Raw genomic sequence first — 23,993 nt, forward strand, 5'->3', positions numbered from 1 at the left:
TTTTAAACATGTGAGATATAATTTTTATATGCAGATATGCAAATATCCTTTATTGTATCAATTTGGTCAAAGAATTTTTTGCAACACAGATTACCAAAATTGAACAAGTTAACAGGTAAATACTTATCTTTTCCAAAAGGATAACTTTTACTATCCACCTAAAATCTAAAAAAACTGTAACTATATGTACATCATACACATCATTGTTTATGTTGTATTTATTTTCCTATAGGAATTACATTTAGAAATGTACATTCTTTACAACATTGTCATCCATTTATTTCATGAATAGTTTAAATAGTGATCGAAATGAAAACCTCGACCACGAAGGGATTCGAAGCCTCAATCTTCTGATCCGAAGTCAGACGCCTTATCCATTAGGCCACGCAGTCAACTATGTAGAAGATGTCGAACCTGTGGAAGGTGTGGTAATAGCAACCTCAAGTATAACATTCAAAATTTAGAAGTTTTTTCTAGAGGAATGTTTTGGATAAACGTGCATATGAATTAAAAAATGAAATCCAACAACATATTTTAATGATTTATTTTGAGTGAACATTACAAAGTATACCTTTCACATAGCCTAGATTTTGTTAAATCCTTAACTTAGCTGAGAAATAACTTAACTTTTCTATATGCATGCTATAAAGTTTTATGAAAAGATTAGGGATGTAGGCATTAGAGCAATTTCTCATTGAACTATGGGTATTCTGATTTCATTGATTCCTTCTAAACATGTGAGATGTTATTTTTATATGCAAATATGCAAATAACCATTATAGTATCAATTTGGTCAATGAATTGCTTTGCAACACAGATTACCAAAATCGAACAAGTTAACAGGTAAACACTTACATTTTCCAAAAGGATTTTGAAGTTTTATGAAAATATTAGGGATGTAGTCCTTATAGCAATTTCTCATTGGACTATGGGTGTTCTGATTTCATTGATTCCTTTTAAACATGTGAGAAGTTTTTTCTAGAGGTATGTTTTAGAAAAACTTGCATATGAATTACAAAATGAAATCCAACAACATATTTTAATGATTTATTTTGAGTGAACATTACAAAGTATACCTTTCACATAGCCTAGATTTTGTTAAATCCTTAATTTAGCTGAGAAATAACTTAACTTTTCTATAGCCATGCTATAAAGTTTTATGAAAAGAATAGGGATGTAGGCTTTAGAGCAATTTCTCATTGAACTATGGGTGTTCTGATTTCAGTGATTACTTATAAACATGTGAGATGTTATTTTTATATGCAAATATGCAAATAACCATTATAGTATCAATTTGGTCAAAGAATTGCTTTGCAAAACAGATTACCAAAATCGAACAAGTTAATAGGTAAACACTTACATTTTACAAAAGGATTTTGAAGTTTTATGAAAATATTAGGGATGTAGGCTTTATAGCAATTTCTCATTGGACTATGGGTGTTCTGATTTCATTGATTCCTTTTAAACATGTGAGAAGTTTTTTCTAGAGGTATGTTTTGGAAAAACTTGCATATGAATTACAAAATGAAATCCAACAACATATTTTAATGATTTATTTTGAGTGAACATTACAAAGTATAACTTTCACATAGCCTAGATTTTGTTAATTCCTTAACTTAGCTGAGAAATGACTTAACTTTTCTATAGGCATGCTATAAAGTTTTATGAAAAGTTTAGGGATGTAGGCTTTAGAGCAATTTCTCATTGAACTATGGGTGTTCTGATTTCATTGATTCCTTCTAAACATGTGAGATGTAATTTTTATATGCAAATATGCAAATAACCATTATAGTATCAATTTGGTCAAAGAATTGTTTTTAACACAGATTACCAAAATTGAACAAGTTAACAGGTAAATACTTACCTTTTCCAAAAGGATACCTTTTACTATACACCAAAAACTTAAAAAAAAATGTAACTATGTGTACGTCATACACATCATTGTTTATGTTGTATTTATTTTCCTATAGGAATTACATTTAGAAATGTACATTCTTTACAACTTTGTCATCCATTGAATTCATGCAGAGTTTGAAGTCACTATTTCAAATAGTGACAAAAAGATAACTTCGACCACAAAGGGACTCGAACCCTCAATCTTCTGATCTGAAGTCAGACGCCTTATGCATTAGACCACCTGGTCATCTATGTAGAAGTTCTCGAACCTGTGGAAGGTGTGGTAATAGAAACCTCAAGTATAACATTCAAAATTTAGAAGTTTTTTCTAGAGGTAAGTTTTGGAAAAACTTGCATATGAACTACAAAATGAAATCCAACAATATATTTTAATGATATATTTTGAGTGAACATTACAAAGTATACCTTTCACATAGCCTAGATTTTGTTAAATCCTTAACTTAGCAGAGAAATAACATAACTTTTCTATAGGCATGCTATAAAGTTTTACAAAAAGATTAGGGATGTAGGCATTAGAGCAATTTCTCATTGAACTATGGGTGTTCTGATTTCATTGATTCCTTCTAAACATGTGAGATGTAATTTTTATATGCAGATATGCAAATAACCATTATAGTATCAATTTGGTCAAAGAATTGCTTTGCAACACAGATTACCAAAATCAAACAAGTTAACAGGTAAACACTTACATTTTCCAAAAGGATTTTTAAGTTTTATGAAAATATTAGGGATGTAGGCTTTATAGCAATTTCTCATTGGACTATGGGTGTTCAGATTTCATTGATTCCTTTTAAACATGTGAGATGTAATTTTTATATGCAGATATGCAAATATCCTTTATTGTATCAATTTGGTCAAAGAATTTTTTGCAACACAGATTACCAAACTTGAACAAGTTAACAGGTAAACATTTACCTTTTCCAAAAGGATTACTTTTACTATCCACCTAAAACCTAAAAAAACTGTAACTATGTGTACATCATACACATCATTGTTTATGTTGTATTTATATTCCTATAGTAATTACATTCTTTACAACATTGTCATCCATTTATTTCATGAAGAGTTCAAATAGTGATCAAAAAGAAGACCTCGACCACGAAGGGAATCGAAGCCTCAATCCTCTGATCCGAAGTCAGACGCCTTATCCATTAGGCCACGCAGTCAACTATGTAGAAGATGTCGAACCTGTGGAAGGTGTGGTAATAGCAACCTCAAGTATAACATTCAAAATTTAGAAGTTTTTTCTAGAAGAATGTTTTGGAAAAACTTGCATATGAATTACAAAATGAAATCCAACAACATATTTTAATGATTTATTTTGAGTGAACATTACAAAGTATACCTTTCACATAGCCTAGATTTTGTTAAATCCTTAACTTAGCTGAGAAATAACTTAACTTTTCTATATGCATGCTATAAAGTTTTATGACAAGATTAGGGATGTAGGCATTAGAGCAATTTCTCATTGAACTATGGGTGTTCTGATTTCATTGATTCCTTCTAAACATGTGAGATGTTATTTTTATATGCAAATATGCAAATAACCATTATGGTATCAATTTGGTCAAAGAATTGCTTTGCAACACAGATTACCAAAATCGAACAAGTTAACAGGTAAACACTTACATTTTCCAAAAGGATTTTGAAGTTTTATGAAAATATTAGGGATGTAGTCCTTATAGCAATTTCTCATTGGACTATGGGTGTTCTGATTTCATTGATTCCTTTTAAACATGTGAGAAGTTTTTTCTAGAGGTATGTTTTAGAAAAAATTGCATATGAATTACAAAATGAAATCCAACAACATATTTTAATGATTTATTTTGAGTGAACATTACAAAGTATAACTTTCACATAGCCTAGATTTTGTTAAATCCTTAATTTAGCTGAGAAATAACTTAACTTTTCTATAGCCATGCTATAAAGTTTTATGAAAAGAATAGGGATGTAGGCTTTAGAGCAATTTCTCATTGAACTATGGGTGTTCTGATTTCAGTGATTACTTATAAACATGTGAGATGTTATTTTTATATGCAATATGCAAATAACCATTATAGTATCAATTTGGTCAAAGAATTGCTTTGCAAAACAGATTACCAAAATCGAACAAGTTAATAGGTAAACACTTACATTTTCCAAAAGGATTTTGAAGTTTTATGAAAATATTAGGGATGTAGGCTTTATAGCAATTTCTCATTGGACTATGGGTGTTCTGATTTCATTGATTCCTTTTAAACATGTGAGAAGTTTTTTCTAGAGGTATGTTTTGGAAAAACTTGCATATGAATTACAAAATGAAATCCAACAACATATTTTAATGATTTATTTTGAGTGAACATTACAAAGTATAACTTTCACATAGCCTAGATTTTGTTAAATCCTTAACTTAGCTGAGAAATAACTTAACTTTTCTATAGGCATGCTATAAAGTTTTATGAAAAGTTTAGGGATGTAGGCTTTAGAGCAATTTCTCATTGAACTATGGGTGTTCTGATTTCATTGATTCCTTCTAAACATGTGAGATGTAATTTTTATATGCAAATATGCAAATAACCATTATAGTATCAATTTGGTCAAAGAATTGTTTTTAACACAGATTACCAAAATTGAACAAGTTAACAGGTAAATATTTACCTTTTCCAAAAGGATACCTTTTACTATACACCAAAAACCTAAAAAAAACTGTAACTATGTGTACGTCATACACATCATTGTTTAAGTTGTATTTATTTTCCTATAGGAATTACATTTAGAAATGTACATTCTTTACAACTTTGTCATCCATTGAATTCATGCAGAGTTTGAAGTCACTATTTCAAATAGTGACAAAAAGATAACTTCGACCACGAAGGGACTCGAACCCTCAATCTTCTGATCTGAAGTCAGACGCCTTATGCATTAGACCACGTGGTCATCTATGTAGAAGTTCTCAAACCTGTGGAAGGTGTGGTAATAGAAACCTCAAGTATAACATTCAAAATTTAGAAGTTTTTCTAGAGGTAAGTTTTGGAAAAACTTGCATATGAATTACAAAATGAAATCCAACAATATATTTTAATGATATATTTTGTGTGAACATTACAAAGTATACCTTTCACATAGCCTAGATTTTGTTAAATCCTTAACTTAGCAGAGAAATAACATAACTTTTCTATAGGCATGCTATAAAGTTTTACAAAAAGATTAGGGATGTAGGCATTAGAGCAATTTCTCATTGAACTATGGGTGTTCTGATTTCATTGATTCCTTCTAAACATGTGAGATGTAATTTTTATATGCAGATATGCAAATAACCATTATAGTATCAATTTGGTCAAAGAATTGCTTTGCAACACAGATTACCAAAATCAAACAAGTTAGCAGGTAAACACTTACATTTTCCAAAAGGATTTTTAAGTTTTATGAAAATATTAGGGATGTAGGCTTTATAGCAATTTCTCATTGGACTATGGGTGTTCTGATTTCATTGATTCCTTTAAACATGTGAGAAGTTTTTTCTAGAAGTATGTTTTGGAAAAACTTGCATATGAATTACAAAATGAAATCCAACAACATATTTTAATGATTTATTTTGAGTGAACATTACAAAGTATAACTTTCACATAGCCTAGATTTTGTTAAATCCTTAACTTAGCTGAGAGATAACTTATTTTTTCTATATGCATGCTGTAAAGTTTTACGAAAAGATTAGGGATGTAGGCTTTAGAGCAATTTCTCATTGGACTATGGGTGTTCTGATTTCATTGATTCCTTTTAAACATGTGAGATATAATTTTTATATGCAGATATGCAAATATCCTTTATTGTATCAATTTGGTCAAAGAATTTTTTGCAACACAGATTACCAAAATTGAACAAGTTAACAGGTAAATACTTATCTTTTCCAAAAGGATAACTTTTACTATGCACCTAAAATCTAAAAAAACTGTAACTATATGTATATCATACACATCATTGTTTATGTTGTATTTATTTTCCTATAGGAATTACATTTAGAAATGTACATTCTTTACAACATTGTCATCCATTTATTTCATGAATAGTTTAAATAGTGATTGAAAAGAAAACCTCAACCACATAGGGACTCGAACCCTCAATCTTCTGATTCGAAGTCAGACGCCTTATCCATTAGGCCACACTGTCAACTATGTAGAATGTGTCGAACCTGTGGAAGGTGTGGTAATAGCAACCTCAAGTATAACATTCAAAATTTAGAAGATTTTTCTAGAAGAATGTTTTGGAAAAACTTGCATATGAATTACAAAATGATCTTCCAACAACATATTTTAATGATTTATTTTCAGTGAACATTACAAAGTATACCTTTCACATAGCCTAGATTTTGTTAAATCCTTAACTTAGCTGAGAAATAACTTAACTTTTCTATATGCATGCTATAAAGTTTGATGAAAAGATTAGGGATGTAGGCATTAGAGCAATTTCTCATTGAACTATGGATGTTCTGATTTCATTGATTCCTTCTAAAGATGTGAGATGTATTTTTTATATGCAGATATGCAAATAACCATTATAGTATCAATTTGGTCAAAGAATTGCTTTGCAACACAGATTACCAAAATCGAACAAGTTAACAGGTAAACACTTACATTTTCCAAAAGGATTTTTAAGTTTTATGAAAATATTAGGGATGTAGGCTTTATAGCAATTTCTCATTGGACTATGGGTGTTCTGATTTCAATGATTCCTTTAAACATGTGAGAAGTTTTTTCAAGAAGTATGTTTTGGAAAAACTTGCATATGAATTACAAAATGAAATCCAACAACATATTTTAATGATTTATTTTGAGTGAACATTACAAAGTATAACTTTCACATAGCCTAGATTTTGTTAAATCCTTAACTTAGCTGAGAGATAACTTATTTTTTCAATATGCATGCTATAAAGTTTTATGAAAAGATTAGGGATGTAGGCTTTAGAGCAATTTCTCATTGGACTATGGGTGTTCTAATTTCATTGATTCCTTTTAAACATGTGAGATATAATTTTTATATGCAGATATGCAAATATCCTTTATTGTATCAATTTGGTCAAAGAATATTTGCAACACAGATTACCAAAATTGAACACGTTAACAGGTAAATACTTATCTTTTCCAAAAGGATAACTTTTACTATCCACCTAAAAGCTAAAAAAACTGTAACTATATGTACATCATACACATCATTGTTTATGTTGTATTTATTTTCCTATAGGAATTACATTTAGAAATGTACATTCTTTACAACATTGTCATCCATTTATTTCATGAATAGTTTAAATAGTGATCGAAAAGAAAACCTCGACCACGAAGGGAATCGAAGCCTCAATCCTCTGATCCGAAGTCAGACGCCTTATCCATTAGGCCACGCAGTCAACTATGTAGAAAATGTCGAACCTGTGGAAGGTGTGGTAATAGCAACCTCAAGTATAACATTCAAAATTTAGAAGTTTTTTCTAGAGGAATGTTTTGGAAAAACTTGCATATGAATTACAAAATGAAATCCAACAACATATTTTAATGATTTATTTTGAGTGAACATTACAAAGTATACCTTTCACATAGCCTAGATTTTGTTAAATCCTTAACTTAGCTGAGAAATAACTTAACTTTTCTATATGCATGCTATAAAGTTTGATGAAAAGATTAGGGATGTAGGCATTAGAGCAATTTCTCATTGAACTATGGGTGATCTGATTTCATTGATTCCTTCTAAACATGTGAGATGTTATTTTTATATGCAAATATGCAAATAACCATTATGGTATCAATTTGGTCAAAGAATTGCTTTGCAACACAGATTACCAAAATCGAACAAGTTAACAGGTAAACACTTACATTTTCCAAAAGGATTTTGAAGTTTTATGAAAATATTAGGGATGTACTTCTTATAGCAATTTCTCATTGGACTATGGGTGTTCTGATTTCATTGATTCCTTTTAAACATGTGAGAAGTTTTTTCTAGAGGTATGTTTTAGAAAAACTTGCATATGAATTACAAAATGAAATCCAACAACATATTTTAATGATTTATTTTGAGTGAACATTACAAAGTATACCTTTCACATAGCCTAGATTTTGTTAAATCCTTAACTTAGCTGAGAAATAACTTAACTTTTCTATATGCATGCTATAAAGTTTTATGAAAAGATTAGGGATGTAGGCTTTAGAGCAATTTCTCATTGAACTATGGGTGTTCTGATTTCATTGATTCCTTCTAAACATGTGAGATGTAATTTTTATATGCAAATATGCAAATAACCATTATAGTATCAATTTGGTCAAAGAATTGTTTTTAACACAGATTACCAAAATTGAACAAGTTAACAGGTAAATACTTACCTTTTCCAAAAGGATACCTTTTACTATCCACCAAAAACCTAAAAAAACTGTAACTATGTGTACATCATACACATCATTGTTTATGTTGTATTTATTTTCCTATAGGAATTACATTTAGAAACGTACATTCTTTACAACTTTGTCATCCATTGAATTCATGCAGAGTTTGAAGATTTCAAATAGTGACAAGAAGATAACTTCGACCACGAAGGGACTCGAACCCTCAAACTTCTGATCTGAAGTCAGATGCCTTATCCATTAGACAACGTGGTCATCTATGTAGAAGTTCTCGAACCTGTGGAAGGTGTGGTAATAGAAACCTCAAGTATAACATTCAAAATTTTGAAGTTTTTTCTAGAGGTAAGTTTTGGAAAAACTTTCATATGAATTACAAAATGAAATCCAACAATATATTTTAATGATATATTTTGAGAGAACATTACATAGTATACCTTTCACATAGCCTAGATTTTGTAAAATCCTTAACTTAGCAGAGAAATAACATAACTTTTCTATAGGCATGCTATAAAGTTTTATAAAAAGATTAGGGATGTAGGCATTAGAGCAATTTCTCATTGAACTATGGGTGTTCTGATTTCATTGATTCCTTCTAAACATGTGAGATGTAATTTTTATATGCAGATATGCAAATAACCATTATAGTATCAATTTGGTCAAAGAATTGCTTTGCAACACAGATTACCAAAATCAAACAAGTTAACAGGTAAACACTTACATTTTCCAAAAGGATTTTTAAGTTTTATGAAAATATTGGGGATGTATGCTTTATAGCAATTTCTCATTGGACTATGGGTGTTCAGATTTCATTGATTCCTTTTAAACATGTGAGATGTAATTTTTATATGCAGATATGCAATTATCCTTTATTGTATCAATTTGGTCAAAGAATATTTTGCAACACAGATTACCAAAATTGAACAAGTTAACAGGTAAACATTTACCTTTTCCAAAAGAATAACTTTTACTATCCACCTAAAACCTAAAAAAACTGTAACTATGTGTACATCATACACATCATTGTTTATGCTGTATTTATATTCCTATAGTATTACATTCTTTACAACATTGTCATCCATTTATTTCATGAAGAGTTCAAATAGTGATCAAAAAGAAGACCTCGACCACAAAGGGACTCGAACCCCCAATCTTCAAATCTGAAGTCAGATGCCTTATCCATTAGGCCAAGCAGTCAACTATGTAGGAGTTGTCGAACCTGTGGAAGGTGTGGTAATAGTAACCTCATGTATAGCATTCAAAATGTAGAAGTTTTTTCTAGAGGTATGTTTTGGAAAAACTTGCACATGAATTACAAAATGAAATCCAACAACATATTTTAATGATTTGTTTTGAGTGAACATTACAAAGTATACCTTTCACATAGCCTAGATTTTGTTAAATCCTTAACTTAGCTGAGAAATAACTTAACTTATCTATATGCATGCTATAAAGTTTTATGAAAAGATTAGGGATGTAGGCATTAGAGCAATTTCTCATTGGACTATGGGTGTTCGGATTTCATTGATTCCTTCTAAACATGTGAGATGTATTTGTTATATGCAGATATGCAAATAAGCAATATAGTATCAATTTGGTCAAAGAATAGCTTTGCAACACACATTACCAAAATCCAACAAGTTAACAGGTAAACACTTACATTTTCCAAAAGGATTTTTAAGTTTTATGAAAATATTAGGGATGTAGGCTTTATAGCAATTTCTCATTGGACTATGGGTGTTCTGATTTCATTGATTCCTTTAAACATGTGAGAAGTTTTTTCTAGAAGTATGTTTTGGAAAAACGTGCATATGAATTACAAAATGAAATCCAACAATATATGTTAATGATTTATTTTGAGTGAACATTACAAAGTATAACTTTCACATAGCCTAGATTTTGTTAAATCTTAACTTAGCTGAGAGATAACTTATTTTTTCTATATGCATGCTATAAAGTTTTACGAAAAGATTTGGGATGTAGGCTTTAGAGCAATTTCTCATTGGACTATGGGTGTTCTGATTTCATTGATTCCTTTTAAACATGTGAGATATAATTTTTATATGCAGATATGCAAATATCCTTTATTGTATCAATTTGGTCAAAGAATTTTTTGCAACACAGATTACCAAAATTGAACAAGTTAACAGGTAAATACTTATCTTTTCCAAAAGGATAACTTTTACTATCCACCTAAAATAACTGTAACTATATGTACATCATACACATCATTGTTTATGTTGTATTTATTTTCCTATAGGAATTACATTTAGAAATGTACATTCTTTACAACATTGTCATCCATTTATTTCATGAATAGTTTAAATAGTGATCGAAATGAAAACCTCGACCACGAAGGGACTCGAAGCCTCAAGCTTCTGATCCGAAGTCAGACGCCTTATCCATTAGGCCACGCAGTCAACTATGTAGAAGATGTCGAACCTGTGGAAGGTGTGGTAATAGCAACCTCAAGTATAACATTCAAAATTTAGACGTTTTTTTCTAGAGGAATGTTTTGGAAAAATTTGCATATGAATTACAAAATGAAATCCAACAACATATTTTAATGATTTATTTTGAGTGAACATTACAAAGTATACCTTTCACATAGCCTAGATTTTGTTAAATCCTTAACTTAGCTGAGAAATAACTTAACTTTTCTATAAGCATGCTATAAAGTTTTATGAAAAGTTTAGGGATGTAGGCATTAGAGCAATTTCTCATTGAACTATGGGTGTTCTGATTTCATTGATTCCTTCTAAACATGTGAGATGTTATTTTTATATGCAAATATGCAAATAACCATTATAGTATGAATTTGGTCAATGAATTGCTTTGCAACACAGATTTCCAAAATCGAACAAGTTAACAGGTAAACACTTACATTTTCCAAAAGGATTTTGAAGTTTTATGAAAATATTAGGGATGTAGTCCTTATAGCATTTTCTCATTGGACTATGGGTGTTCTGATTTCATTGATTCCTTTTAAACATGTGAGAAGTTTTTTCTAGAGGTATGTTTTAGAAAAACTTGTATATGAATTACAAAATGAAATCCAACAACATATTTTAATGATTTATTTTGAGTGAACATTACAAAGTATACCTTTCACATAGCCTAGATTTTGTTAAATCCTTAATTTAGCTGAGAAATAACTTAACTTTTCTATAGCCATGCTATAAAGTTTTATGAAAAGATTAGGGATGTAGGCTTTAGAGCAATTTCTCATTGAACTATGGGTGTTCTGATTTCATTGATTCCTTCTAAACATGTGAGATGTAATTTTTATATGCAAATATGCAAATAACCATTATAGTATCAATTTGGTCAAAGAATTGTTTTTAACACAGATTACCAAAATTGAACAAGTTAACAGGTAAATACTTACCTTTTCCAAAAGGATACCTTTTACTATCCACCAAAAACCTAAAAAAACTGTAACTATGTGTACGTCATACACATCATTGTTTATGTTGTATTTATTTTCCTATAGGAACTACATTTAGAAATGTACATTCTTTACAACTTTGTCATCCATTGAATTCATGCAGAGTTTGAAGATTTCAAATAGTGACAAAAAGATAACTTCGACCACGAAGGGACTCGAACCCTCAATCTTCTGATCTGAAGTCAGACGCCTTATCCATTAGACCACGTGGTCATCAATGTAGAAGTTCTCGAACCTGTGGAAGGTGTGGTAATAGAAACCTCAAGTATAACATTCAAAATTTAGAAGTTTTTTCTAGAGGTAAGTTTTGGAAAAATTTTCATATGATTAAGAAAATGAAATCCAACAATATATTTTAATGATATATTTTGAGTGAACATTACAAAGTATACCTTTCACATAGCCTAGATTTTGTAAAATCCTTAACTTAGCAGAGAAATAACATAACTTTTCTATAGGCATGCTATAAAGTTTTACAAAAAGATTAGGGATGTAGGCATTAGAGCAATTTCTCATTGAACTATGGGTGTTCTGATTTCATTGATTCCTTCTAAACATGTGAGATGTAATTTTTATATGCAGATATGCAAATAACCATTATAGTATCAGTTTGGTCAAAGAATTGCTTTGCAACACAGATTACCAAAATCAAACAAGTTAACAGGTAAAAACTTACATTTTCCAAAAGGATTTTTAAGTTTTATGAAAATATTAGGGATGTAGGCTTTATAGCAATTTCTCATTGGACTATGGGTGTTCAGATTTCATTGATTCCTTTTAAACATGTGAGATGTAATTTTTATATGCAGATATGCAAATATCCTTTATTGTATCAATTTGGTCAAAGAATTTTTTGCAACACAGATTACCAAAATTGAACAAGTTAACAGGTAAACATTTACCTTTTCCAAAAGAATAACTTTTACTATCCACCTAAAACCTAAAAAAACTGTAACTATGTGTACATCATACACATCATTGTTTATGTTGTATTTATATTCCTATAGTATTACATTCTTTACAACATTGTCATCCATTTATTTCATGAAGAGTTCAAATAGTGATCAAAAAGAAGACCTCGACCATGAAGGGACTCGAACCCCCAATCTTCTGATCTGAAGTCAGATGCCTTATCCATTAGGCCAAGCAGTCAACTATGTAGGAGTTGTCAAACCTGTGGAAGGTGTGGTAATAGTAACCTCATGTATAGCATTCAAAATGTAGAAGTTTTTTCTAGAGGTATGTTTTGGAAAAACTTGCATATGAATTACAAAATGAAATCCAAAAACATATTTTAATGATTTGTTTTGAGTGAACATTACAAAGTATACCTTTCACATAGCCTAGATTTTGTTAAATCCTTAACTTAGCTGAGAAATAACTTAACTTATCTATATGCATGCTATAAAGTTTTATGAAAAGATTAGGGATGTAGGCATTAGAGCAATTTCTCATTGAACTATGGGTGTTCTGATTTCATTGATTCCTTCTAAACATGTGAGATGTTATTTTTATATGCAAATATGCAAATAACCATTATAGTATAAATTTGGTCAATGAATTGCTTTGCAACACAGATTACCAAAATCGAACAAGTTAACAGGTAAACAATTACATTTTCCAAAAGGATTTTGAAGTTTTATGAAAATATTAGGGATGTAGTCCTTATAGCAATTTCTCATTGGACTATGGGTGTTCTGATTTCATTGATTCCTTTTAAACATGTGAGAAGTTTTTTCTAGAGGTATGTTTTGGAAAAACTTGCATATGAATTACAAAATGAAATCCAACAACATATTTTAATGATTTATTTTGAGTGAACATTACAAAGTATACCTTTCACATAGCCTAGATTTTGTTAAATCCTTAATTTAGCTGAGAAATAACTTAACTTTTCTATAGCCATGCTATAAAGTTTTATGAAAAGATTAGGGATGTAGGCTTTAGAGCAATTTCTCATTGAACTATGGGTGTTCTGATTTCATTGATTACTTCTAAACATGTGAGATGTTATTTTTATATGCAAATATGCAAATAACCATTATAGTATCAATTTGGTCAAAGAATTGCTTTGCAAAACAGATTACCAAAATCGAACATTTTAATAGGTAAACACTTACATTTTCCAAAAGGATTTTGAAGTTTTATGAAAATATTAGGGATGTAGGCTTTATAGCAATTTCTCATTGGACTATGGGTGTTCTGATTTCATTGATTCCTTTTAAACATGTGAGAAGTTTTTTCTAGAGGTATGTTTTGGAAAAACTTGCATATGAATTACAAAATGAAATCCAACAACATATTTTAATGATTTATTTTGAGTGAACATTACAAAGTATAACTTTCACATAGCCTAGATTTTGTTAAATCCTTAACTTAGCTGAGAAATGACTTAACTTTTCTATAGGCATACTATAAAGTTTTATGAAAAGATTAGGGATGTAGGCTTTAGAGCAATTTCTCATTGAACTATGGGTGTTCTGATTTCATTGATTCCTTCTAAACATGTGAGATGTAATTTTTATATGCAAATATGCAAATAACCATTATAGTATCAATTTGGTCAAAGAAATGCTTTGCAAAACAGATTACCAAAATCGAACATGTTAATAGGTAAACACTTACATTTTCCAAAAGGATTTTGAAGTTTTATGAAAATATTAGGGATGTAGGCTTTATAGCAATTTCTCATTGGACTATGGGTGTTCTGATTTCATTGATTCCTTTTAAACATGTGAGATATAATTTTTATATGCAGATATGCAAATATCCTTTATTGTATCAATTTGGTCAAAGAATTTTTTGCAACACAGATTACCAAAATTGAACAAGTTAACAGGTAAATACTTATCTTTTCCAAAAGGATAACTTTTACTATCCACCTAAAATCTAAAAAAACTGTAACTATATGTACATCATACACATCATTGTTTATGTTGTATTTATTTTCCTATAGGAATTACATTTAGAAATGTACATTCTTTACAACATTGTCATCCATTTATTTCATGAATAGTTTAAATAGTGATCGAAATGAAAACCTCGACCACGAAGGGACTCGAAGCCTCAAGCTTCTGATCCGAAGTCAGACGCCTTATCCATTAGGCCACGCAGTCAACTATGTAGAAGATGTCGAACCTGTGGAAGGTGTGGTAATAGCAACCTCAAGTATAACATTCAAAATTTAGACGTTTTTTTCTAGAGGAATGTTTTGGAAAAATTTGCATATGAATTACAAAATGAAATCCAACAACATATTTTAATGATTTATTTTGAGTGAACATTACAAAGTATACCTTTCACATAGCCTAGATTTTGTTAAATCCTTAACTTAGCTGAGAAATAACTTAACTTTTCTATAAGCATGCTATAAAGTTTTATGAAAAGATTAGGGATGTAGGAATTAGAGCAATTTCTCATTGAACTATAGGTGTTCTGATTTCATTGATTCCTTCTAAACATGTGAGATGTTATTTTATATGCAAATATGCAAATAACCATTATAGTATGAATTTGGTCAATGAATTGCTTTGCAACACAGATTACCAAAATCGAACAAGTTAACAGGTAAACACTTACATTTTCCAAAAGGATTTTGAAGTTTTATGAAAATATTAGGGATGTAGTCCTTATAGCAATTTCTCATTGGACTATGGGTGTTCTGATTTCATTGATTCCTTTTAAACATGTGAGAAGTTTTTTCTAGAGGTATGTTTTAGAAAAACTTGCATATGAATTACAAAATGAAATCCAACAACATATTTTAATGATTTATTTTGAGTGAACATTACAAAGTATACCTTTCACATAGCCTAGATTTTGTTAAATCCTTAATTTAGCTGAGAAATAACTTAACTTTTCTATAGCCATGCTATAAAGTTTTATGAAAAGATTAGGGATGTAAGCTTTAGAGCAATTTCTCATTGAACTATGGGTGTTCTGATTTCATTGATTCCTTCTAAACATGTGAGATGTAATTTTTATATGCAAATATGCAAATAACCATTATAGTATCAATTTGGTCAAAGAATTGTTTTTAACACAGATTACCAAAATTGAACAAGTTAACAGGTAAATACTTACCTTTTCCAAAAGGATACCTTTTACTATCCACCAAAAACCTAAAAAAACTGTAACTATGTGTACGTCATACACATCATTGTTTATGTTGTATTTATTTTCCTATAGGAACTACATTTAGAAATGTACATTCTTTACAACTTTGTCATCCATTGAATTCATGCAGAGTTTGAAGATTTCAAATAGTGACAAAAAGATAACTTCAACCACGAAGGGACTCGAACCCTCAATCTTCTGATCTGAAGTCAGACGCCTTATCCATTAGACCACGTGATCATCTATGTAGAAGTTCTCGAACCTGTGGAAGGTGTGGTAATAGAAACCTCAAGTATAACATTCAAAATTTAGAAGTTTTTTCTAGAGGTAAGTTTTGGAAAAACTTTCATATGATTTACAAAATGAAATCCAACAATATATTTTAATGATATATTTTGAGTGAACATTACAAAGTATACCTTTCACATAGCCTAGATTTTGTAAAATCCTTAACTTAGCAGAGAAATAACATAACTTTTCTATAGGCATGCTATAAAGTTTTACAAAAAGATTAGGGATGTAGGCATTAGAGCAATTTCTCATTGAACTATGGGTGTTCTGATTTCATTGATTCCTTCTAAACATGTGAGATGTAATTTTTATATGCAGATATGCAAATAACCATTATAGTATCAGTTTGGTCAAAGAATTGCTTTGCAACACAGATTACCAAAATCAAACAAGTTAACAGGTAAACACTTACATTTTCCAAAAGGATTTTTAAGTTTTATGAAAATATTAGGGATGTAGGCTTTATAGCAATTTCTCATTGGACTATGGGTGTTCAGATTTCATTGATTCCTTTTAAACATGTGAGATGTAATTTTTATATGCAGATATGCAAATATCCTTTATTGTATCAATTTGGTCAAAGAATTTTTTGCAACACAGATTACCAAAATTGAACAAGTGAACAGGTAAACATCTACCTTTTCCAAAAGAATAACTTTTACTATCCACCTAAAACCTAAAAAAACTGTAACTATGTGTACATCATACACATCATTGTTTATGTTGTATTTATATTCCTATAGTATTACATTCTTTACAACATTGTCATCCTTTTATTTCATGAAGAGTTCAAATAGTGATCAAAAAGAAGACCTCGACCACGAAGGGACTCGAACCCCCAATCTTCTGATCTGAAGTCAGATGCCTTATCCATTAGGCCAAGCAGTCAACTATGTAGGAGTTGTCGAACCTGTGGAAGGTGTGGTAATAGTAACCTCATGTATAGCATTCAAAATGTAGAAGTTTTTTCTAGAGGTATGTTTTGGAAAAACTTGCATATGAATTACAAAATGAAATCCAACAACATATTTTAATGATTTGTTTTGAGTGAACATTACAAAGTATACCTTTCACATAGCCTAGATTTTGTTAAATCCTTAACTTAGCTGAGAAATAACTTAATTTATCTATATGCATGCTATAAAGTTTTATGAAAAGATTAGGGATGTAGGCATTAGAGCAATTTCTCATTGGACTATGGGTGTTCGGATTTCATTGATTCCTTCTAAACATGTGAGATGTATTTTTTATATGCAGATATGCAAATAACCAATATAGTATCAATTTGGTCAAAGAATTGCTTTGCAACACACATTACCAAAATCCAACAAGTTAACAGGTAAACACTTACATTTTCCAAAAGGATTTTTAAGTTTTATGAAAATATTAGGGATGTAGGCTTTATAGCAATTTCTCATTGGACTATGGGTGTTCGGATTTCATTGATTCCTTTAAACATGTGAGAAGTTTTTTCTAGAAGTATGTTTTGGAAAAACTTGCATATGAATTACAAAATGAAATCCAACAACATATTTTAATGATTTATTTTGAGTGAACATTACAAAGTATAACTTTCACATAGCCTAGATTTTGTTAAATCCTTAACTTAGCTGAGAGATAACTTATTTTTTCTATATGCATGCTATAAAGTTTTACGAAAAGATTAGGGATGTAGGCTTTAGAGCAATTTCTCATTGGACTATGGGTGTTCTGATTTCATTGATTCCTTTTAAACATGTGAGATATAATTTTTATATGCAGATATGCAAATATCCTTTATTGTATCAATTTGGTCAAAGAATTTTTTGCAACACAGATTACCAAAATTGAACAAGTTAACAGGTAAATACTTATCTTTTCCAAAAGGATAACTTTTACTATCCACCTAAAATCTAAAAAAACTGTAACTATATGTACATCATACACATCATTGTTTATGTTGTATTTATTTTCCTATAGGAATTACATTTAGAAATGTACATTCTTTACAACATTGTCATCCATTTATTTCATGAATAGTTTAAATAGTGATCAAAATGAAAACCTCGACCACGAAGGGACTCGAAGCCTCAATCTTCTGATCCGAAGTCAGACGCCTTATCCATTAGGCCATGCAGTCAACTATGTAGAAGATGTCGAACTTGTGGAAGGTGTAGTAATAGCAACCTCAAGTATAACATTCAAAATTTAGAAGTTTTTTCTAGAGGAATGTTTTGGAAAAACTTGCATATGAATTAAAAAATGAAATCCAACAACATATTTTAATGATTTATTTTGAGTGAACATTACAAAGTATACCTTTCACATAGCCTAGATTTTGTTAAATCCTTAACTTAGCTGAGAAATAACTTAACTTTTCTATATGCATGCTATAAAGTTTTATGAAATGATTAGGGATGTAGGCATTAGAGCAATTTCTCATTGAACTATGGGTATTCTGATTTCATTGATTCCTTCTAAACATGTGAGATGTTATTTTTATATGCAAATATGCAAATAACCATTATAGTATCAATTTGGTCAATGAATTGCTTTGCAACACAGATTACCAAAATCGAACAAGTTAACAGGTAAACACTTACATTTTCCAAAAGGATCTTGAAGTTTTATGAAAATATTAGGGATGTAGTCCTTATAGCAATTTCTCATTGGACTAGGGGTGTTCTGATTTCATTGATTCCTTTTAAACATGTGAGAAGTTTTTTCTAGAGGTATGTTTTGGAAAAACTTGCATATGAATTACAAAATGAAATCCAACAACATATTTTAATGATTTATTTTCAGTGAACATTACAAAGTATACCTTTCACATAGCCTAGATTTTGTTAAATCCTTAATTTAGCTGAGAAATAACTTAACTTTTCTATAGCCATGCTATAAAGTTTTATGAAAAGAATAGGGATGTAGGCTTTAGAGCAATTTCTCATTGAACTATGGGTGTTCTGATTTCAGTGATTACTTATAAACATGTGAGATGTTATTTTTATATGCAAATATGCAAATAACCTTTATAGTATCAATTTGGTCAAAGAATTGCTTTGCAAAACAGATTACCAAAATCGAACAAGTTAATAGGTAAACACTTACATTTTCCAAAAGGATTTTGAAGTTTTATGAAAATATTAGGGATGTAGGCTTTATAGCAATTTCTCATTGGACTATGGGTGTTCTGATTTCATTGATTCCTTTTAAACATGTGAGAAGTATTTTCTAGAGGTATGTTTTGGAAAAACTTGCATATGAATTACAAAATGAAATCCAACAACATATTTTAATGATTTATTTTGAGTGAACATTACAAAGTATACCTTTCACATAGCCTAGATTTTGTTAAATCCTTAATTTAGCTGAGAAATAACATAACTTTTTTATAGCCATGCTATAAAGTTTTATGAAAAGATTAGGGATGTAGGCTTTAGAGCAATTTCTCATTGAACTATGGGTGTTTTGATTTCATTGATTACTTCTAAACATGTGAGATGTTATTTTTATATGCAAATATGCAAATAACCATTATAGTATCAATTTGGTCAAAGAATTGCTTTGCAAAACAGATTACCAAAATCGAACAAGTTAATAGGTAAACACTTACATTTTCCAAAAGGATTTTGAAGTTTTATGAAAATATTAGGGATGTAGGCTTTATAGCAATTTCTCATTGGACTATGGGTGTTCTGATTTCATTGATTCCTTTTAAACATGTGAGAAGTTTTTTCTAGAGGTATGTTTTGGAAAAACTTGCATATGAATTACAAAATGAAATCCAACAACATATTTTAATGATTTATTTTGAGTGAACATTACAAAGTATAACTTTCACATAGCCTAGATTTTGTTAAATCCTTAACTTAGCTGAGAAATGACTTAACTTTTCTATAGGCATGCTATAAAGTTTTATGAAAAGATTAGGGATGTAGGCTTTAGAGCAATTTCTCATTGAACTATGGGTGTTCTGATTTCATTGATTCCTTCTAAACATGTGAGATGTAATTTTTATATGCAAATATGCAAATAACCATTATAGTATCAATTTGGTCAAAGAATTGTTTTTAACACAGATTACCAAAATTGAACAAGTTAACAGGTAAATTCTTACCTTTTCCAAAAGGATACCTTTTACTATCCACCAAAAACCTAAAAAAACTGTAACTATGTGTACGTCATACACATCATTGTTTATGTTGTATTTATTTTCCTATAGGAATTACATTAAGAAATGTACATTCTTTACAACTTTGTCATACATTGAATTCAGGCAGAGTTTGAAGATTTCAAATAGTGACAGAAAGATAACTTCGACCACGAAGGGACTCGAACCCTCAATCTTCTGATCTGAAGTCAGACGCCTTATCCATTAGACCACGTGGTCATCTATGAAGAAGTTCTTGAACCTGTGGAAGGTGTGGTAATAGAAACCTCATGTATAGCATTCAAAATGTAGAAGTTTTTTCTAGAGGTATGTTTTGGAAAAACTTGCATATGAATTACAAAATGAAATCCAAAAACATATTTTAATGATTTGTTTTGAGTGAACATTACAAAGTATACCTTTCACATAGCCTAGATTTTGTTAAATCCTTAACTTAGCTGAGAAATAACTTAACTTATCTATATGCATGCTATAAAGTTTTATGAAAAGATTAGGGATGTAGGCATTAGAGCAATTTCTCATTGAACTATGGGTGTTCTGATTTCATTGATTCCTTCTAAACATGTGAGATGTTATTTTTATATGCAAATATGCAAATAACCATTATAGTATAAATTTGGTCAATGAATTGCTTTGCAACACAGATTACCAAAATCGAACAAGTTAACAGGTAAACAATTACATTTTCCAAAAGGATTTTGAAGTTTTATGAAAATATTAGGGATGTAGTCCTTATAGCAATTTCTCATTGGACTATGGGTGTTCTGATTTCATTGATTCCTTTTAAACATGTGAGAAGTTTTTTCTAGAGGTATGTTTTGGAAAAACTTGCATATGAATTACAAAATGAAATCCAACAACATATTTTAATGATTTATTTTGAGTGAACATTACAAAGTATACCTTTCACATAGCCTAGATTTTGTTAAATCCTTAATTTAGCTGAGAAATAACTTAACTTTTCTATAGCCATGCTATAAAGTTTTATGAAAAGATTAGGGATGTAGGCTTTAGAGCAATTTCTCATTGAACTATGGGTGTTCTGATTTCATTGATTACTTCTAAACATGTGAGATGTTATTTTTATATGCAAATATGCAAATAACCATTATAGTATCAATTTGGTCAAAGAATTGCTTTGCAAAACAGATTACCAAAATCGAACATGTTAATAGGTAAACACTTACATTTTCCAAAAGGATTTTGAAGTTTTATGAAAATATTAGGGATGTAGGCTTTATAGCAATTTCTCATTGGACTATGGGTGTTCTGATTTCATTGATTCCTTTTAAACATGTGAGAAGTTTTTTCTAGAGGTATGTTTTGGAAAAACTTGCATATGAATTACAAAATGAAATCCAACAACATATTTTAATGATTTATTTTGAGTGAACATTACAAAGTATAACTTTCACATAGCCTAGATTTTGTTAAATCCTTAACTTAGCTGAGAAATGACTTAACTTTTCTATAGGCATACTATAAAGTTTTATGAAAAGATTAGGGATGTAGGCTTTAGAGCAATTTCTCATTGAACTATGGGTGTTCTGATTTCATTGATTCCTTCTAAACATGTGAGATGTAATTTTTATATGCAAATATGCAAATAACCATTATAGTATCAATTTGGTCAAAGAAATGCTTTGCAAAACAGATTACCAAAATCGAACATGTTAATAGGTAAACACTTACATTTTCCAAAAGGATTTTGAAGTTTTATGAAAATATTAGGGATGTAGGCTTTATAGCAATTTCTCATTGGACTATGGGTGTTCTGATTTCATTGATTCCTTTTAAACATGTGAGATATAATTTTTATATGCAGATATGCAAATATCCTTTATTGTATCAATTTGGTCAAAGAATTTTTTGCAACACAGATTACCAAAATTGAACAAGTTAACAGGTAAATACTTATCTTTTCCAAAAGGATAACTTTTACTATCCACCTAAAATCTAAAAAAACTGTAACTATATGTACATCATACACATCATTGTTTATGTTGTATTTATTTTCCTATAGGAATTACATTTAGAAATGTACATTCTTTACAACATTGTCATCCATTTATTTCATGAATAGTTTAAATAGTGATCGAAATGAAAACCTCGACCACGAAGGGACTCGAAGCCTCAAGCTTCTGATCCGAAGTCAGACGCCTTATCCATTAGGCCACGCAGTCAACTATGTAGAAGATGTCGAACCTGTGGAAGATGTGGTAATAGCAACCTCAAGTATAACATTCAAAATTTAGACGTTTTTTTCTAGAGGAATGTTTTGGAAAAATTTGCATATGAATTACAAAATGAAATCCAACAACATATTTTAATGATTTATTTTGAGTGAACATTACAAAGTATACCTTTCACATAGCCTAGATTTTGTTAAATCCTTAACTTAGCTGAGAAATAACTTAACTTTTCTATAAGCATGCTATAAAGTTTTATGAAAAGATTAGGGATGTAGGAATTAGAGCAATTTCTCATTGAACTATAGGTGTTCTGATTTCATTGATTCCTTCTAAACATGTGAGATGTTATTTTATATGCAAATATGCAAATAACCATTATAGTATGAATTTGGTCAATGAATTGCTTTGCAACACAGATTACCAAAATCGAACAAGTTAACAGGTAAACACTTACATTTTCCAAAAGGATTTTGAAGTTTTATGAAAATATTAGGGATGTAGTCCTTATAGCAATTTCTCATTGGACTATGGGTGTTCTGATTTCATTGATTCCTTTTAAACATGTGAGAAGTTTTTTCTAGAGGTATGTTTTAGAAAAACTTGCATATGAATTACAAAATGAAATCCAACAACATATTTTAATGATTTATTTTGAGTGAACATTACAAAGTATACCTTTCACATAGCCTAGATTTTGTTAAATCCTTAATTTAGCTGAGAAATAACTTAACTTTTCTATAGCCATGCTATAAAGTTTTATGAAAAGATTAGGGATGTAAGCTTTAGAGCAATTTCTCATTGAACTATGGGTGTTCTGATTTCATTGATTCCTTCTAAACATGTGAGATGTAATTTTTATATGCAAATATGCAAATAACCATTATAGTATCAATTTGGTCAAAGAATTGTTTTTAACACAGATTACCAAAATTGAACAAGTTAACAGGTAAATACTTACCTTTTCCAAAAGGATACCTTTTACTATCCACCAAAAACCTAAAAAAACTGTAACTATGTGTACGTCATACACATCATTGTTTATGTTGTATTTATTTTCCTATAGGAACTACATTTAGAAATGTACATTCTTTACAACTTTGTCATCCATTGAATTCATGCAGAGTTTGAAGATTTCAAATAGTGACAAAAAGATAACTTCAACCACGAAGGGACTCGAACCCTCAATCTTCTGATCTGAAGTCAGACGCCTTATCCATTAGACCACGTGATCATCTATGTAGAAGTTCTCGAACCTGTGGAAGGTGTGGTAATAGAAACCTCAAGTATAACATTCAAAATTTAGAAGTTTTTTCTAGAGGTAAGTTTTGGAAAAACTTTCATATGATTTACAAAATGAAATCCAACAATATATTTTAATGATATATTTTGAGTGAACATTACAAAGTATACCTTTCACATAGCCTAGATTTTGTAAAATCCTTAACTTAGCAGAGAAATAACATAACTTTTCTATAGGCATGCTATAAAGTTTTACAAAAAGATTAGGGATGTAGGCATTA

The 23,993-nt window shown here is 29.8% G+C and overlaps 3 non-coding genes across 3 annotated transcripts; all 3 read right to left on the reverse strand.

The window, feature by feature from the left end:
* Positions 1 to 319: 319 nt before the first annotated feature.
* On the reverse strand, positions 320 to 392 carry TRNAR-UCG (transfer RNA arginine (anticodon UCG)). Its single transcript has one exon. It is a non-coding gene; the product is annotated as a tRNA-Arg (tRNA).
* A 2,618-nt stretch (positions 393 to 3,010) lies between these two features.
* Positions 3,011 to 3,083, reverse strand: TRNAR-UCG (transfer RNA arginine (anticodon UCG)). The gene has a single exon. It is a non-coding gene; the product is annotated as a tRNA-Arg (tRNA).
* A 4,138-nt stretch (positions 3,084 to 7,221) lies between these two features.
* Positions 7,222 to 7,294, reverse strand: TRNAR-UCG (transfer RNA arginine (anticodon UCG)). Its single transcript has one exon. It is a non-coding gene; the product is annotated as a tRNA-Arg (tRNA).
* Between the last annotated feature and the right edge of the window lie 16,699 nt (positions 7,295 to 23,993).

This window comes from Taudactylus pleione, unplaced genomic scaffold (assembly GCF_031769625.1).
Source record: "Taudactylus pleione unplaced genomic scaffold, aTauple2 ptg000914l, whole genome shotgun sequence".
Classification (NCBI taxonomy): domain Eukaryota; kingdom Metazoa; phylum Chordata; class Amphibia; order Anura; family Myobatrachidae; genus Taudactylus; species Taudactylus pleione.